This window comes from Dama dama, chromosome X (genome assembly GCF_033118175.1).
Source record: "Dama dama isolate Ldn47 chromosome X, ASM3311817v1, whole genome shotgun sequence".
Classification (NCBI taxonomy): domain Eukaryota; kingdom Metazoa; phylum Chordata; class Mammalia; order Artiodactyla; family Cervidae; genus Dama; species Dama dama.
In genome coordinates, this window is record NC_083714.1 from 131,797,668 (window position 1) to 131,810,520 (window position 12,853).

The window sequence follows — 12,853 nt, forward strand, 5'->3', positions numbered from 1 at the left end:
AAAAAAAGAGAGAGAGAGAGAACGGCTGTAAGTTTGGAGGGGAGACTGGTCAAAAGAGACATACTGACTGGGATAACAAGGAGAGAAAAGACACAGCAACTTAAAAAGGGAAATCCAAGGTAGTAATCAAAAGATACAGTAATGGCAGGCCATTTAAGGGATGGAAGCCCTTTGATTCCATCAGTAGGGCCTGAAGACTCAGCACTACCATGGCTAGTCATGATGATCCTAACTTATCCAAAACATTTGAACCATGTTCAGAATTCTTGAGTAAAGAAATAAAAAAGGATAGAAATGCTTTATTAAAAATTGCCATCAAACAATTAACATAAAATGTTGACATGCATACAGTCTTTCTCTAAGTGGAAAATTTCTTTCACTGGACCATGTTATTTCCTTAAAATGTCAGCACATTTTTTGCAATGCACCATAGGAAGAACTTGCAGCAACAGCATGCAAATTAAGACAGTCGGAAAAGAAACAGAAATAGGTTTTAGGGTATGCTCTCTAGGCAAGGTTAATGGAGAGGCTGCATGTGATTAGGAAGGTCAGAAATGATGAGACAGGAGAAGGGAGAACATCTGCAGTTGGAAAGACATTATCATTTTAGATACAAAAGCCCTGAAGTGCTGAGAACATTATCAAAGCTCTGAGATCATAATCAAAATCCTTATCAAATCTAAAGAGATGCTATCTCTGAAATTTAAATCCCTGCACCTATTTGCTTGTGAATTCTTGAGATTGCAGCACCAATACCTAGGTTCTCAGAGAATGCTTAAAGGTCTCTGGAAGATAGCAATCTTCTACAAAATCCCCAGTTCCATGCTGTTTCTGTGTGAAGAATCCCCACGTGGGATGCTTGCTGTTATACCAGCACCTTTAAAGGTAGGTGAGCAAATGAAACAGCCAGCAGAGTTCTGGGGTGTGGAACTTGGCTGAACAAACCTCCTTCCTTCACACTCCAAGCTGGCTGAGAAGCACTAGGCCACGTGGTGCTTGTCTTGTGCCACCAGGGCTGGGAAACTCAACAAATCCTAATATATATTCACATTTAGCTGAGTCCACAGTACAAATGCTCTTTATTTCCTCCTAGAGGTGCAGAATATTGATTCAACTGCTATCCTTGGGCAGAGAGACAGAATTAAGATTTCGTCTATTTGCCTTTGTACAGAAATCCTTTCCATCCAATGGGGCATGAAGGAATGACCTACACAAGTGGGGCCTGGTATATTTCTCTTTCTTTCTCAGATATTTGTATTTTCCCTATATATGTGTATAGATACACTATAGCTTCCCTCATGACTACACTGAACTGAAAGAAGTTGGAAAGGTGACGGAAAATCCCCTTACAGAAATCCCTACTGTCACATAGCATCTCTTACTGAGTCATTCACTCCTCTAACTGCCTAGAAAATGGCCTCTTCCAGTGAACAAAATGGCATCTCAAGTTGCTTGAGATGGCTAATGCACCTCCTTTTGCCAGGCAGTCTGTTCTCTTTTCGTATGTAGCATTGGCTTATTATCCTTAATTCCATGCCCACATGGTTTGTTACCTAGGCAACAATATTCCTGGATCACAGATTGGTCAAGCCAAAATTTCCATCCATCTCTGTGAATCAAATGGAGGGATTAATATGATCAAATATACCCAGTGACTTTCAAATAGTTGTAAAAGGAAACTGATAAAAAATAGCTAGAATCTCAGTGCTCAAAAGGAAGGTTGACATGTGCAATGAGGTGCTTACACAGTTGTCAAGGCTTACTGAGAAGCTCTCCACAGACCAGCTGACTTTCTCCGATTCAAGTGCAACCAAGAAGGTGCTAGTGGTTGTCTGGGGACTTTATTTGGTTCCTTATAGGAAAATGTATGATGTTCTATCCATTTGGGATCTCCCCAAAGCAGATCCTGTGTCAAGGATTTGGGTATGAGTAGTTTATTTGGAGGAGAAGGAAATGGCAACCCACTCTAGTGTTCTTGCCTGGAGAATCCCAGGGACGGCAGAGCCTGGTGGGCTGCTGTCTACGGGGTCGCACAGAGTCGGACACGACTGAAGCGACTTAGCAGCAGCAGCAGCAGTTTATTTGGGAGAGGATCCCAGGCAGGCAGAAAAGGGAAAGAAGCCAGCAAGAGACTAATGGACTAGTCAATGCTATGAGAAACTGGGGCACAATCCCACTGGAAACTCTCTCGAAATAGTATGGAACACAATTCAGAATCGTGTGAATGACAGCAAGGTTATCCCCCTAACCCTATGCTGTCATGGTTGAGGGTCACTCTCATGCATGAACTCCTAGGCACTTTCAGCCATTCTCCTAACTTCTCCGTGCTTCAGTTTTCCTCTTCTGTAAAATAATTCCTACACTGGGATGGCTGTGAGAGTTAAATGATAATATCTTTATAACATGCTTATAATGCCTAGCACACCCTAAGCCATCATTGAATGGGGAGTTGGGGGAAGAGAAGGGCTTCAGTGGGTTTGTAGACTAAAGGCATGAAGACGATGGAAAGTGAGATGTTTTAAAAAGTTGGAAAATTACAACCAAGAGGGAGAGAAAGGGGATGAAGTCAGAAATCAAAAGCATTACACTCACCAGGGAGTTCTGTTTAAAACTTTCTAATAATGATTTATTCTATTGTATTATAATTAGCTGTTTATGGGAATTCCCTAGTGGTTCAGTGATTCAGACTAGGCACTTTCACTGCTGGGGTCCAGGTTCAATTCCTGGTTGGGGAACTAAGATCCAACATGCTGTGCCATACAGAAAAAAAAAAAACTGTTTATGGGTCTCTATTCCTTCATCAGACTCAAGTCCTCCATGAACCTATACTTGTTCAGTTCAACCTATGTGTCAGACACTGTTCTAGGTGCTGAAGCAGTGAACCAAGTGTCCTCACAGAGCTTATGATGGAGTAGGGGGAAGACAGGCATAAGTAAAGACATACATAAGAGGAAAGGCAGCCATGAGAGCAGGAAAAAAGAGGATTATGGCAGCAGAGTGGAGGGGGAGGATGATCAGGGAAGGCTTTGCTGATAATCTGACATTTGAGCAGAAACCTGATGAAAATGGAGGAAGGGGTGATGTGGATATCCTGGAAGGAGCATTTTAGATAGAGGGAAAAGCAAAAATAAAAGCCAGGAAGCAGCACTGAGGAGTCTGAGGACAAGAGTGGAGGCCACTAGGGTGGCCAGTTGGGCTGAACTGCAGAGAGCAAGGGGGAGCTGTCTGAGCTGAGGTCCAAGAGGGAGCAGGAGGGTGAGGTCACTTAAACACAGGGCTGGGGGTTGGGGAGGAAGTGGGGTGGGAGAGAATCTCAAAGTCCAGTGCACAAAACTGCAAGGGGTGCTTTGAAAACTCATGGATTCCAGGCTGCATTGCAAACAAGTTTAATCTGAACCTGAGGGCAGAGAACCCAGATACCAGATTCCCAGGTGACTGATGTATAGCAAAAGAGAACCACTGACCTAGGTCTTTGAAGGCCATTTTACAAACCCTGGATTTTACTCTGAGAAGGAAAGCCACTGGAGGGTTTTGAGCAGACAAAGAACATGATTTGTGTTTTAAAAGGCTCACTCTGGCTGCCTTATGGAGAACAGACTAGAGGGGAGAGAAGAGTGACACAGCTAGACGGGTTCAGAGGCAAAGCACTGTCTTAATGATTTTTTTGTATTTCCAGCACCCAAGACGATTACAGATGTCAAATTAATATCCCAAAGACATTCTCTCTGCCTGAAACCTCTTCCACCAGATATGTGCATGGTTTATCACCATAGTTCCTTCATAGGGTTGCCATATAAAAGTTCAGGATGACCAGGAACATTTTTAATTATGGATAAACAATGAATAATTTGCAGTACTGCATAAGACACACTCATACTAAAAAATTATTCATTGTTTATCTGGTATTCAAATTTAACTGGACACTCTTGTTATTTTGTTAAGTCTGGCAACCCTACCTTTAGCACTTATTTAGCCAAGGCTCTCCCTGAATATCAAATACACTACCAGTAAGTTTTCTGGAAGAGGAAAAGAAGTTTAGAAAGCTCAGTTCTGATTTTTCCCCCTCAGGGCATAGAAGCTGAGGTTATCTGCTAAAATTGTGAGTGGCAGAGTTGGCCAGATGATTCAAGGAGAGAAACAAATGTTTAGAAACTCACAGCAGTGAGATGGGAAAGTGAGTGCACAGTGGAAAGCAAAGAATGGTTAGAGTAAGAAGGACCTAGCTGAGACTGACAAGCATAATGTGTCACAGTGTCACAACTAGGTAGACTTGCAGTTATCTCCAATGAGGCTTAGAAGCCTAGAATTTTGAAAAAAAAATACACATATAAGGAGTGTGAGCAAAGGACTGAACTTTGAGAGAGCAAGGATTTTATGTTTTTCATCTTTGTCTCTGTTGTGTATTGTACTAATGTCTCATCAAATATTTGTTGGAAAAATGACTACATAAGTTTTTTTAAGAGAAAGAAACGAAAGGAAGGAAGGAAAGAGAAAGGAATGAAGGGAGGGAGGAAGGGGAAGTTCTGTTTGAAAGCATCAGAGATGCTAAGGTAAACAAAATTCTAAAAAGGGGAAGCTGCAGAGAACTGAGCTGGTATTCTGCATCTGCTGATTTGGGGGCAACTGGGCAATTCTAGCCAAGGGACAATAGTCTGAGAATATAGGCTTTTCCCAGAGAAACGACTTCTACTAAAAGGCAGAGAAACAATCAGACTTTTCATGGTCTAGGATCCCAATGAGAAGGAAGGAACAGAGATCTGAGTCGCACACTTCCCCAATTTTCCCCTCAAAATATCTGCTGAATTTTGAAGCCACCCAAGACAGGAGTTAAGAAGTCGAGCAAAAAGCCTCTAAAAAGCAACTGTACTTCACATTTTTTTTATGAGGAGGAGACTAAGAGCTTGATATCAACAACAGAAGAGGTGCCATAAAGAATACTTCTGGTTCTCAGATCCCTTGGGGGGACTATACTGGAGGGACATGAAGCAAACAACTGGTAGACACTTGACAAAAGGCAACCCAATCTTGGATCTTTTTATCTGATTAAATTAAGAGAATCAGTTTCCACCCCAGCCCACTCCCATCTGCCTAGAAGAGAAAAAGATAAAACCTCTCTGGGGAAAAATGACATCATCTAGTCCCTCTAAAACTTGTCATACAATATCTGACATTTAATTAAACACTATTAGAAGACACCCCAAATGAAGAGGGAAATGGATAATATTCATTGACACCCACAGATTATCCAGATTTTAGAATTCTCAAGCAAGAAGGTCGGCACATCTAAAGATTAGTATCTCTCAGAAAAAAAGCAGAAAAGAGACAGAATAAATGAAAAGATGGAAAATATCATCAAAGAAATGGCACCTCTAAAAAGGAATCAAATGGAAATCCTAAAACTTAAAAATACATTATTTGAAATTAAGAACTAAATAATTGCATTTAGCAAGAGTTGAGACAGCAAAAAAGAGGATTCATAAATCAGAGGACAGGTCAATAGAAAATATATAAACTGAAGCACAGAAAGAAGAAAAGAACAGAAAACACTAAAAGGAATATAAGACACGTATGGAAAAAGTAAAATAGCTAACACACAGTTGCAGAGAAAAGGAAAGACAGAATGGGGCAGAAACAATATTTGAAAAGGTAATGTCTAAGAATTTTCCCAATTGGTGAAAAGCACCAACCCACAGATTCAAGAAACTTCATATACCCCAGAGAAGAGAAACACTAAGAAAAACAAAGCTAGGCACATAATAGAAAAACTTGTAAAGATCAGAGATAAAGAGAAAACCTTAAATTCAGAGGTTAAGGTGAAACATTAAGATCTATAGCTAGCTTCTCTAAAGAAGTGATGGAACCCAGAAGGCAATGGAAGTGACATTTTTAAAGTACCAAAAGGAAGTAACTGCCAACCCAGAACTCTATATGCAGTAAAATATTCCTCAAAAAATGTAAGTGAAATAAAGATGTCTTAGAGCAAACACTGAGAGAATTCATCACCAGCAGTCCTGCAGTACGAGAATACTAAAAATACTTTTTCTGAAAGAAGGAAAATAACCTCAGAGAGAAACATGGAAACACAGAAAGGAATGAAGAACAACAAAGAGGTAAATATGAGGGCAAATAAATGAGTACTAAATATATAAAATGACAGAAAGATTTTCTTGTGGAGTTTAAAATGTATGATTAAATTACACGACAGTAATATCTCAAAAGGCAGAAAAGGGAGAAATAAAGTTCAACTCCTCTAATATCGAGCATTGTCAGAGAAGTAGAAGTAAAAACTTATGTTAAACTAATAAATCAAAGCATGCCATAGTCTCTAGAGAAACCATTACAAGAATAGCAAAAAGATATGCAACTAACAAGATAATCAAGGGGAGAAACTGAATGATAGAAAAATACTGATTGCCTGAAGGAAGTTAAGAAAGGAGAGACAAAGGATCATAGAACAGGTAGATCATTAGAAACCATATAGTAATATGGGAGAATATAAACTCAAACATTTCAGCAATTGTATTCAATGTAATTGGTCTTAGAGGATTAAAATATCAAATATCAAGTATATACCTATAAGAGAAACATCCTGAATATAAGGACACATAAAGTTTGAAATTATAATTATTTTAAAAAGATATACTATGCACACAATAACCAAAAGAAAGTTAGTTCTGCCATACTAATCTATCTGCCAGAAAGATAGATTTTAAAGCAAAAAGTAATATTTGAGATTAAAAAAGATATTTTTTACAATAAAGGAAGAAAGGGTTTAATGAACCAGGAAGATATTAAAAGTCTATAGCCATATGAACCCAATAACATAGCTTCAAAATATGTCAACTAAAAATTAACAGAACTAAAAGCAGAAGTAGATAGATCCATTATCATAATATGAGAATTAAATGTATTTGGCCATTTAAGTAATATTTTACTTTAAAGCATTTTCCCAATCTATTCTTTTTCTTTCATTCTATATACATATTACTTATATTCTGCCATCTCCCTTTTTTTTGGCTGTGCTGTGCTGCCTCTGAGATCTTAGTTTCCCAATCAGGGATCAAACCTGTATCCCTGCAGTGGAGGCACAGAGCCCTAACCATGGGGTCACCGGAGATTTCCCTATTTTGACCTTTTTAAGAGCTGTATACCAAATGCTACGGTTTTAAACTGAAAAATTAAATAACAGAAATACATTTAACAGTATGATGATAAATACTAATAAGTATGATACAATCAACTCAAATCAAGTCGTAGAGTGAGGTGAGAAGGAAGTATACTAATTATATCATTTCTCAAAGATTAATAGATAGTTTAATAGATTATTATTATCTATTACTATTATCTATTATTCATAGATAGTTTAAAAGATTAATAGATAGTTTCTAAAAAAAGAGAGGAGTAAAAGCATTAGTGACATTATAAAGCTAGCCGCCAGGGCTTCCCTGTTTGTCCAGTGGTAAAGAATCCATTTGCCAATGCAGGAGATACGGGTTGGATCCTTGGTCTGGGAAGACCCCATCTTCCCTACTTGCTGCAGGGCAACTAAGCCATATGCCACAAGTATTGAGCCTGTGCTCTAGAGCCTGAGAGTCATGACTACTGAGCCCTTGTCCTGCAACTACTGAAGTCCACGTGCTGTAGAGCCCATGCTCCACAACAAAAGAAGCCACTGCAATGAGAAGCCTGTGCCCCATAACTAGAGAGTAGCTCCTGCTTGCTGCAACTAGAGAAAGCCTGTGCACAGCAACAAAGACCCAGCATAGCCCAAAATAAACAAAGAAATAATTTTTTTCAAAAAAGCTAGCCACCGAAACAAATACATAAAGATTTCATTTCTAATTATCAGAATAGTCACCAAAAAAAAAAAAAAAAAACCAAGAAATAAAATTACCAAAAAGTAAAGGATTTTTTAAAGACATAAAAATAAGCAAAAATAAAATGGATGGACTTCTGCTTCTGATAACAGATCAGGTAATCTGGATACACTCTCCCACTAAGAACCACTAGAAAAATATAACAAAAGATTTTTTCAGTCTGCCCAAAGTCCTCATAATGTTAACAAAGTAGAGAAGTATTACCTGGACAGGATCCAGGGGAGAATGGATACCCTGAGAAATGAAACCTGTGGGTAGAGTCTCTATTCCTGGGAATGTCTGATGGTCCTGGAGGGGACAAGTGGGGGTTGAGAGCTAAGTAAGAATTCAGTCAACCTGGTGGAACCAAAGGAACAGACGCTGGTATCTGGGACCCACCAAGAAAGTCAGGGCAGGCAGGGGGGGGAATTAGTCATTCTTCCTCACTTAGGGTTGGATCTTCAAAGGTCTGCACCCTAAAATTCGTGTGATCTGAAAGTACATGAATTACATTGGGAACTGCAGGTCATCTTCTAATCCCCTCAAGCCCTGAAATTGGACAGAGGTGATCAAAACTGCTAGTGCTTCTGAGCATCTGGCAGAAACAAGTAGGAATCTTCTCTGGAGGAAAATAGCATCATCTTGGGCATCAAATTATTTCTACAAACAATTTTTCAAATACAATGTTTAAAATGCAAACAAAAGTAGATAGGCCAGAGACAAGACAACATGAATTAAAAGCAGCAGGAAAAAATAAATAGAAAGAGAATAACAAGGGAGGATGTTAGAGTTCCCAGACAAACACTGTAAATAAATATGCTCAGAGAATTTAATGACATAGAAAGCAATTGCAGCAGAGAAAAAGAAACTATACAAAAGAACCAAGGTCCTTCTCCCAGCATGAAACATCTACATGTTAAGTCCAAAAACAAGTCGACATTCTTTGTAGCACTGGTATATAAAATTTTTAATTCACTTATTTAACAGGCATATACTGAGCTAGCTTTCTGTATAAGCCACCACTAGATGCTGAGGGAGATAGGAAGATTAAAAAAAAACAGTGGTACCCTGCTATCAAGGACTTAACAACTTATGGCTAGATTTAGTTATCATACATGTTATTCCATTCAAAACAGCACTGACTGGCAATGCCCTGAGGCTCTATTTTTTTTTTCCTAAGGTAAAGAAAAAGGAATATATCTTAATGTTTAAATGGTCTGATCCTAAATATATCCTGTAAGGAAGTTTCTAAAGATGGTTGGATGGGAGGCCATCATTATTGTGGTGTGTACGAGGGTTGATCACCTGAGTCTGGAATGGCGACACATGTGCCACAACCATTCATACTCCACAGCACAATGGCTTCCGTTTAAGTATTATGATCACTCAGGGCTTTGGGTCAGCACCATCCTTCAGCCCTCCTAAGAAGCACAAGAAACTTGGTCCCATCTATATTTGAAACTCTATTGATTTTGGGGTGGCTAAAAGCAATATATTTCTTTTCAATTTCTTTAAAACAGGAAACTGCCCAGGCCTCCTAGAGAAAATAACCTATTCTCAATGCTGAGAGGACACTTGAATTAAAGTGTAAGTTACTTAACTTCCATGATAAATATCCTCATAGTAAATATGGCCTTGAAAAGTTTCCATTTGGAGCCTGGAAGGGAACAAAGTCATTTCTTAAAAGTGTGAACTTCTCTAAGGCAGAGTCATGAAAAAAAGGGGATGAAAGCCAGACTGTTGAAAGACAACACATCCTACAAATCCCCTTGATAAAAGGACAACAGGAATGTGGAATATCAGTGTCCCCCTCTACCACTCCCCTGGTCTATGTTCCTGAATAATCAGGTGTCCCAAGGATATAACTCCAGGCAGCACCTCTTAGGTAGTCAGGTAGTTTTTGGGTACATTACTATAAATGCATTCCACTTCTGGAGTCAATCCATAACTGTGGCTCCTAAATGTTTGCAATTCTAATGGTCTGGCTGATTGCATGTGGTTCTAACAATACATGCAAAGCAAAGCCAAAATGTTATCCAAGATCAGAACAAAACAACATACTGTCCTAAAATAAAAGACACGAGCAAAAAACTGGTGGCTTTATACTTAGATTACCCAGGTAATTTTCTTACAACTTCTCTTCTGTTGATTAAAGAATCACAACCCTTGATATGTCCACCATACTTAAACTGAAGGAAATTTTGTTCTGGATGATTTCAATGGCTTACAGTGCTGTTTCCCAGGCCTTTCCATTTTCATGTAGGGTGGTGACTAGAAACATCAGGTGGGTCCTACCTAATACACATTGTTCTTGTAACAGTATTGGGGAGGAGGTTTCAATTCAGGATTTGCTAAGATGTTAAAAATTAAGTATTGAAGTCACAGTACAGGATAAACTTACCTTGGTTAATAGTTAATCATATTATATAAATAAGCAACTATAACCACTGGATGTGAATAGTCACACAGAGGTTCAAAGGGATTCTGCTTTAACTGCCAATCCTTTCTCACTAGGAAACTGATGAAAACACTTCCCATTTGCTTCTGCAATACAGTCCTCTCTCATCATGTTACTGGAGCACCGTCCACAAATATATTTCTGTACTGCCCAATGCTGGTCCAAACTGGCCCATGCCGAACTGGCCCCGCCCTTATGTCAGAGGTGATATATTTGAAAAGTAGTCTCAGTTTTCAAATGGTAACTTATCAAAGTTCAATATTGAAAGTTCACACCCTCCATCACATGCATTTCCAGTGCCCCATTTCTATCACTATTTGCTAGTGCACAGATATGTCCAAGTGAAAGTCATGAAGGTTATAACTATTCTGCAGTATAAATGAGTCCTATAATACCTTCTGCCAAGTCCCTGGAAGACAGAGCCGCCTACAATGTGTCTGCAGGGGTTCTCTGGACCTATCTATCTTCAGATGGGAAAAGAAAAAGACTTGGCAAATTTGAGCTAAAAGCAGGCTCTTGAGAAAAATGTTAAAAAGCATTTGCCTGCCCCTTCTTCAAAGATAGATTAGTTCGTAACCCATTACTCTTCTTTTTAAAATATTTGAATCTGATTTATTTTTTAACATATTGATATACTGATGTTCATAGATCACATGGTCTCTAGTTGCCATCTGGGGCATGTTTTTCTAGTTAATCTTGAGTGAAGTTCATATTTTACAACTATAAATCATGGTGGGGAGGGAGTTCTCATCATAAAATGTTCTAAAACATCACAGAATGTTCAAAACCACTTTCTTTACAAGAAATGACAGTGAAAAAAGAACATCCTAGATTCCTCCAAAGAGCCCACATTAAGGTAGAAGGCAATACTGATTTTACTTAAATCTCGAAAAGTCAAGCACAAATATCACATTAGGCAGAATAATGCCTCTGCCCCAAAATGTCTATTTCCTGACCCCTAGAATCTCTGAACATGTTATGTTACATAGCAAGATGGAATTAAGGTTGCTAATCAGCTGACCCGAAAACAAGGCGATCAGCTTCAATTATGCAGCTGAGCCCAACATAATCACACAGGTCCTTAAATAGAAAAGTGGCGACTTCCGGATCTTGTCTGCCATGGTGGACTGGCTGTAGTTATGTGCTCCCCGTTACTTTGGAATGTTTTTCGGGGCTTTTGGGCCCGCCAGGATGTTGTCCGGGCCCGCGGACACCTAAGCTGCGGTAACCTGCCCCTGGAGGAGCTGTTTGCCCGCGGCGGACCCCTGCAGACCTTCCTCGAGCGCCAGGCTGCATGTTGTCCGTCAGATAGAGGAAAGAGGAGGCATATTTTGTAAGATGAAAATGAGGACTTAAGGAAACTTGCCGAAAATGAAATAACTTCATGTGAAAAAGAAATAGCTCAATTAAAGCATCAGATTATCTTACTTTTGGTTCCCTCAGAAGAAACAGATAAAAATGATTTGATCCTGGAAGTAACTGCAGGAGTTGGGGATCAGGAGGCAATGTTGTTTACCTCAGAGATATTTGATATGTATCAGCAGTATGCTGCATTTAAAAGATGGCATTTTGAAACCCTGGAATATTTTCCAAGTGAAATAGGTGGCCTTAGACATGCATCCGCCAGCACTGGGGGTTCAGAAGCCTATAAGCACATGAAGTTTGAAGGAGGTGTGCACAGAGTCCAGAGAGTGCCCAGGACAGAGAAGCAAGGCCGCATCCACACCAGCACCATGACTGTAGCCATCTTACCCCAGCCCACCGAGATTAACCTGGTGATTAATCCTAAGGATTTGAGGATTGATACTAAGCGAACCAGTGGAGCCGGGGGGCAGCATGTGAACACCATGGACAGTGCTGTCCAGATCATTCATCTCCCAACGGGTATTGTTTCCGAATGCCAACAAGAAAGATCTCAACTGAAAAATAAAGAGATGGCTATGAGAAAGTTACGTGCAAAACTGTACAGCCTGCAGCTAGAAGAAGAAACAAGTAAATGATACAATTCTAGGAAGATTCAGATTGGCACAAAAGGAAGGTCAGAGAAAATAAGAACATATAATTTTCCACAGAACCGGGTCACAGATCACAGAATAAACAAGTCACTTCATGATCTTGAAACTTTTATGCAAGGAGAGTACCTACTGGATGAACTTGTACAGTCATTGAAGGATTATGCTAATTATGAATCTTTAGTAGAAATAATTTCCAAAAAAGTTTAAGTTGATTTGTTACTAAAGATTTGTATAGCTTCTGAAAATTCTGTTATAGCAAATCAGGTTGTGTATATACAGTATTCTCTTGAAACACATGAATTAACACAGTTGAGAGTAACATTTTTAATAAATAGCTAATTTATATAAGTCTCTGAATGTATTAAGTAAAAAAAAAAATACAATAAAAAAAAAGAAAAGTGGAAGGCAGAAGATTAGAAGCAGAGAGATGGCATCATCAAGAAGATTCAGTTAGCCATTTCTAGCTTTGAAGATGGAGGAAGAGGTTACAAGCCAAGGAATGCATGTAGCTTTGAAATCTAGAA

At 39.1% G+C, this 12,853-nt stretch overlaps 1 pseudogene; it reads left to right on the top strand.

Moving 5' to 3' along the window:
- The first annotated feature begins 11,453 nt into the window (after positions 1 to 11,453).
- Positions 11,454 to 12,643, top strand: LOC133051677 (peptide chain release factor 1-like, mitochondrial; annotated as a pseudogene).
- Positions 12,644 to 12,853: the final 210 nt, after the last annotated feature.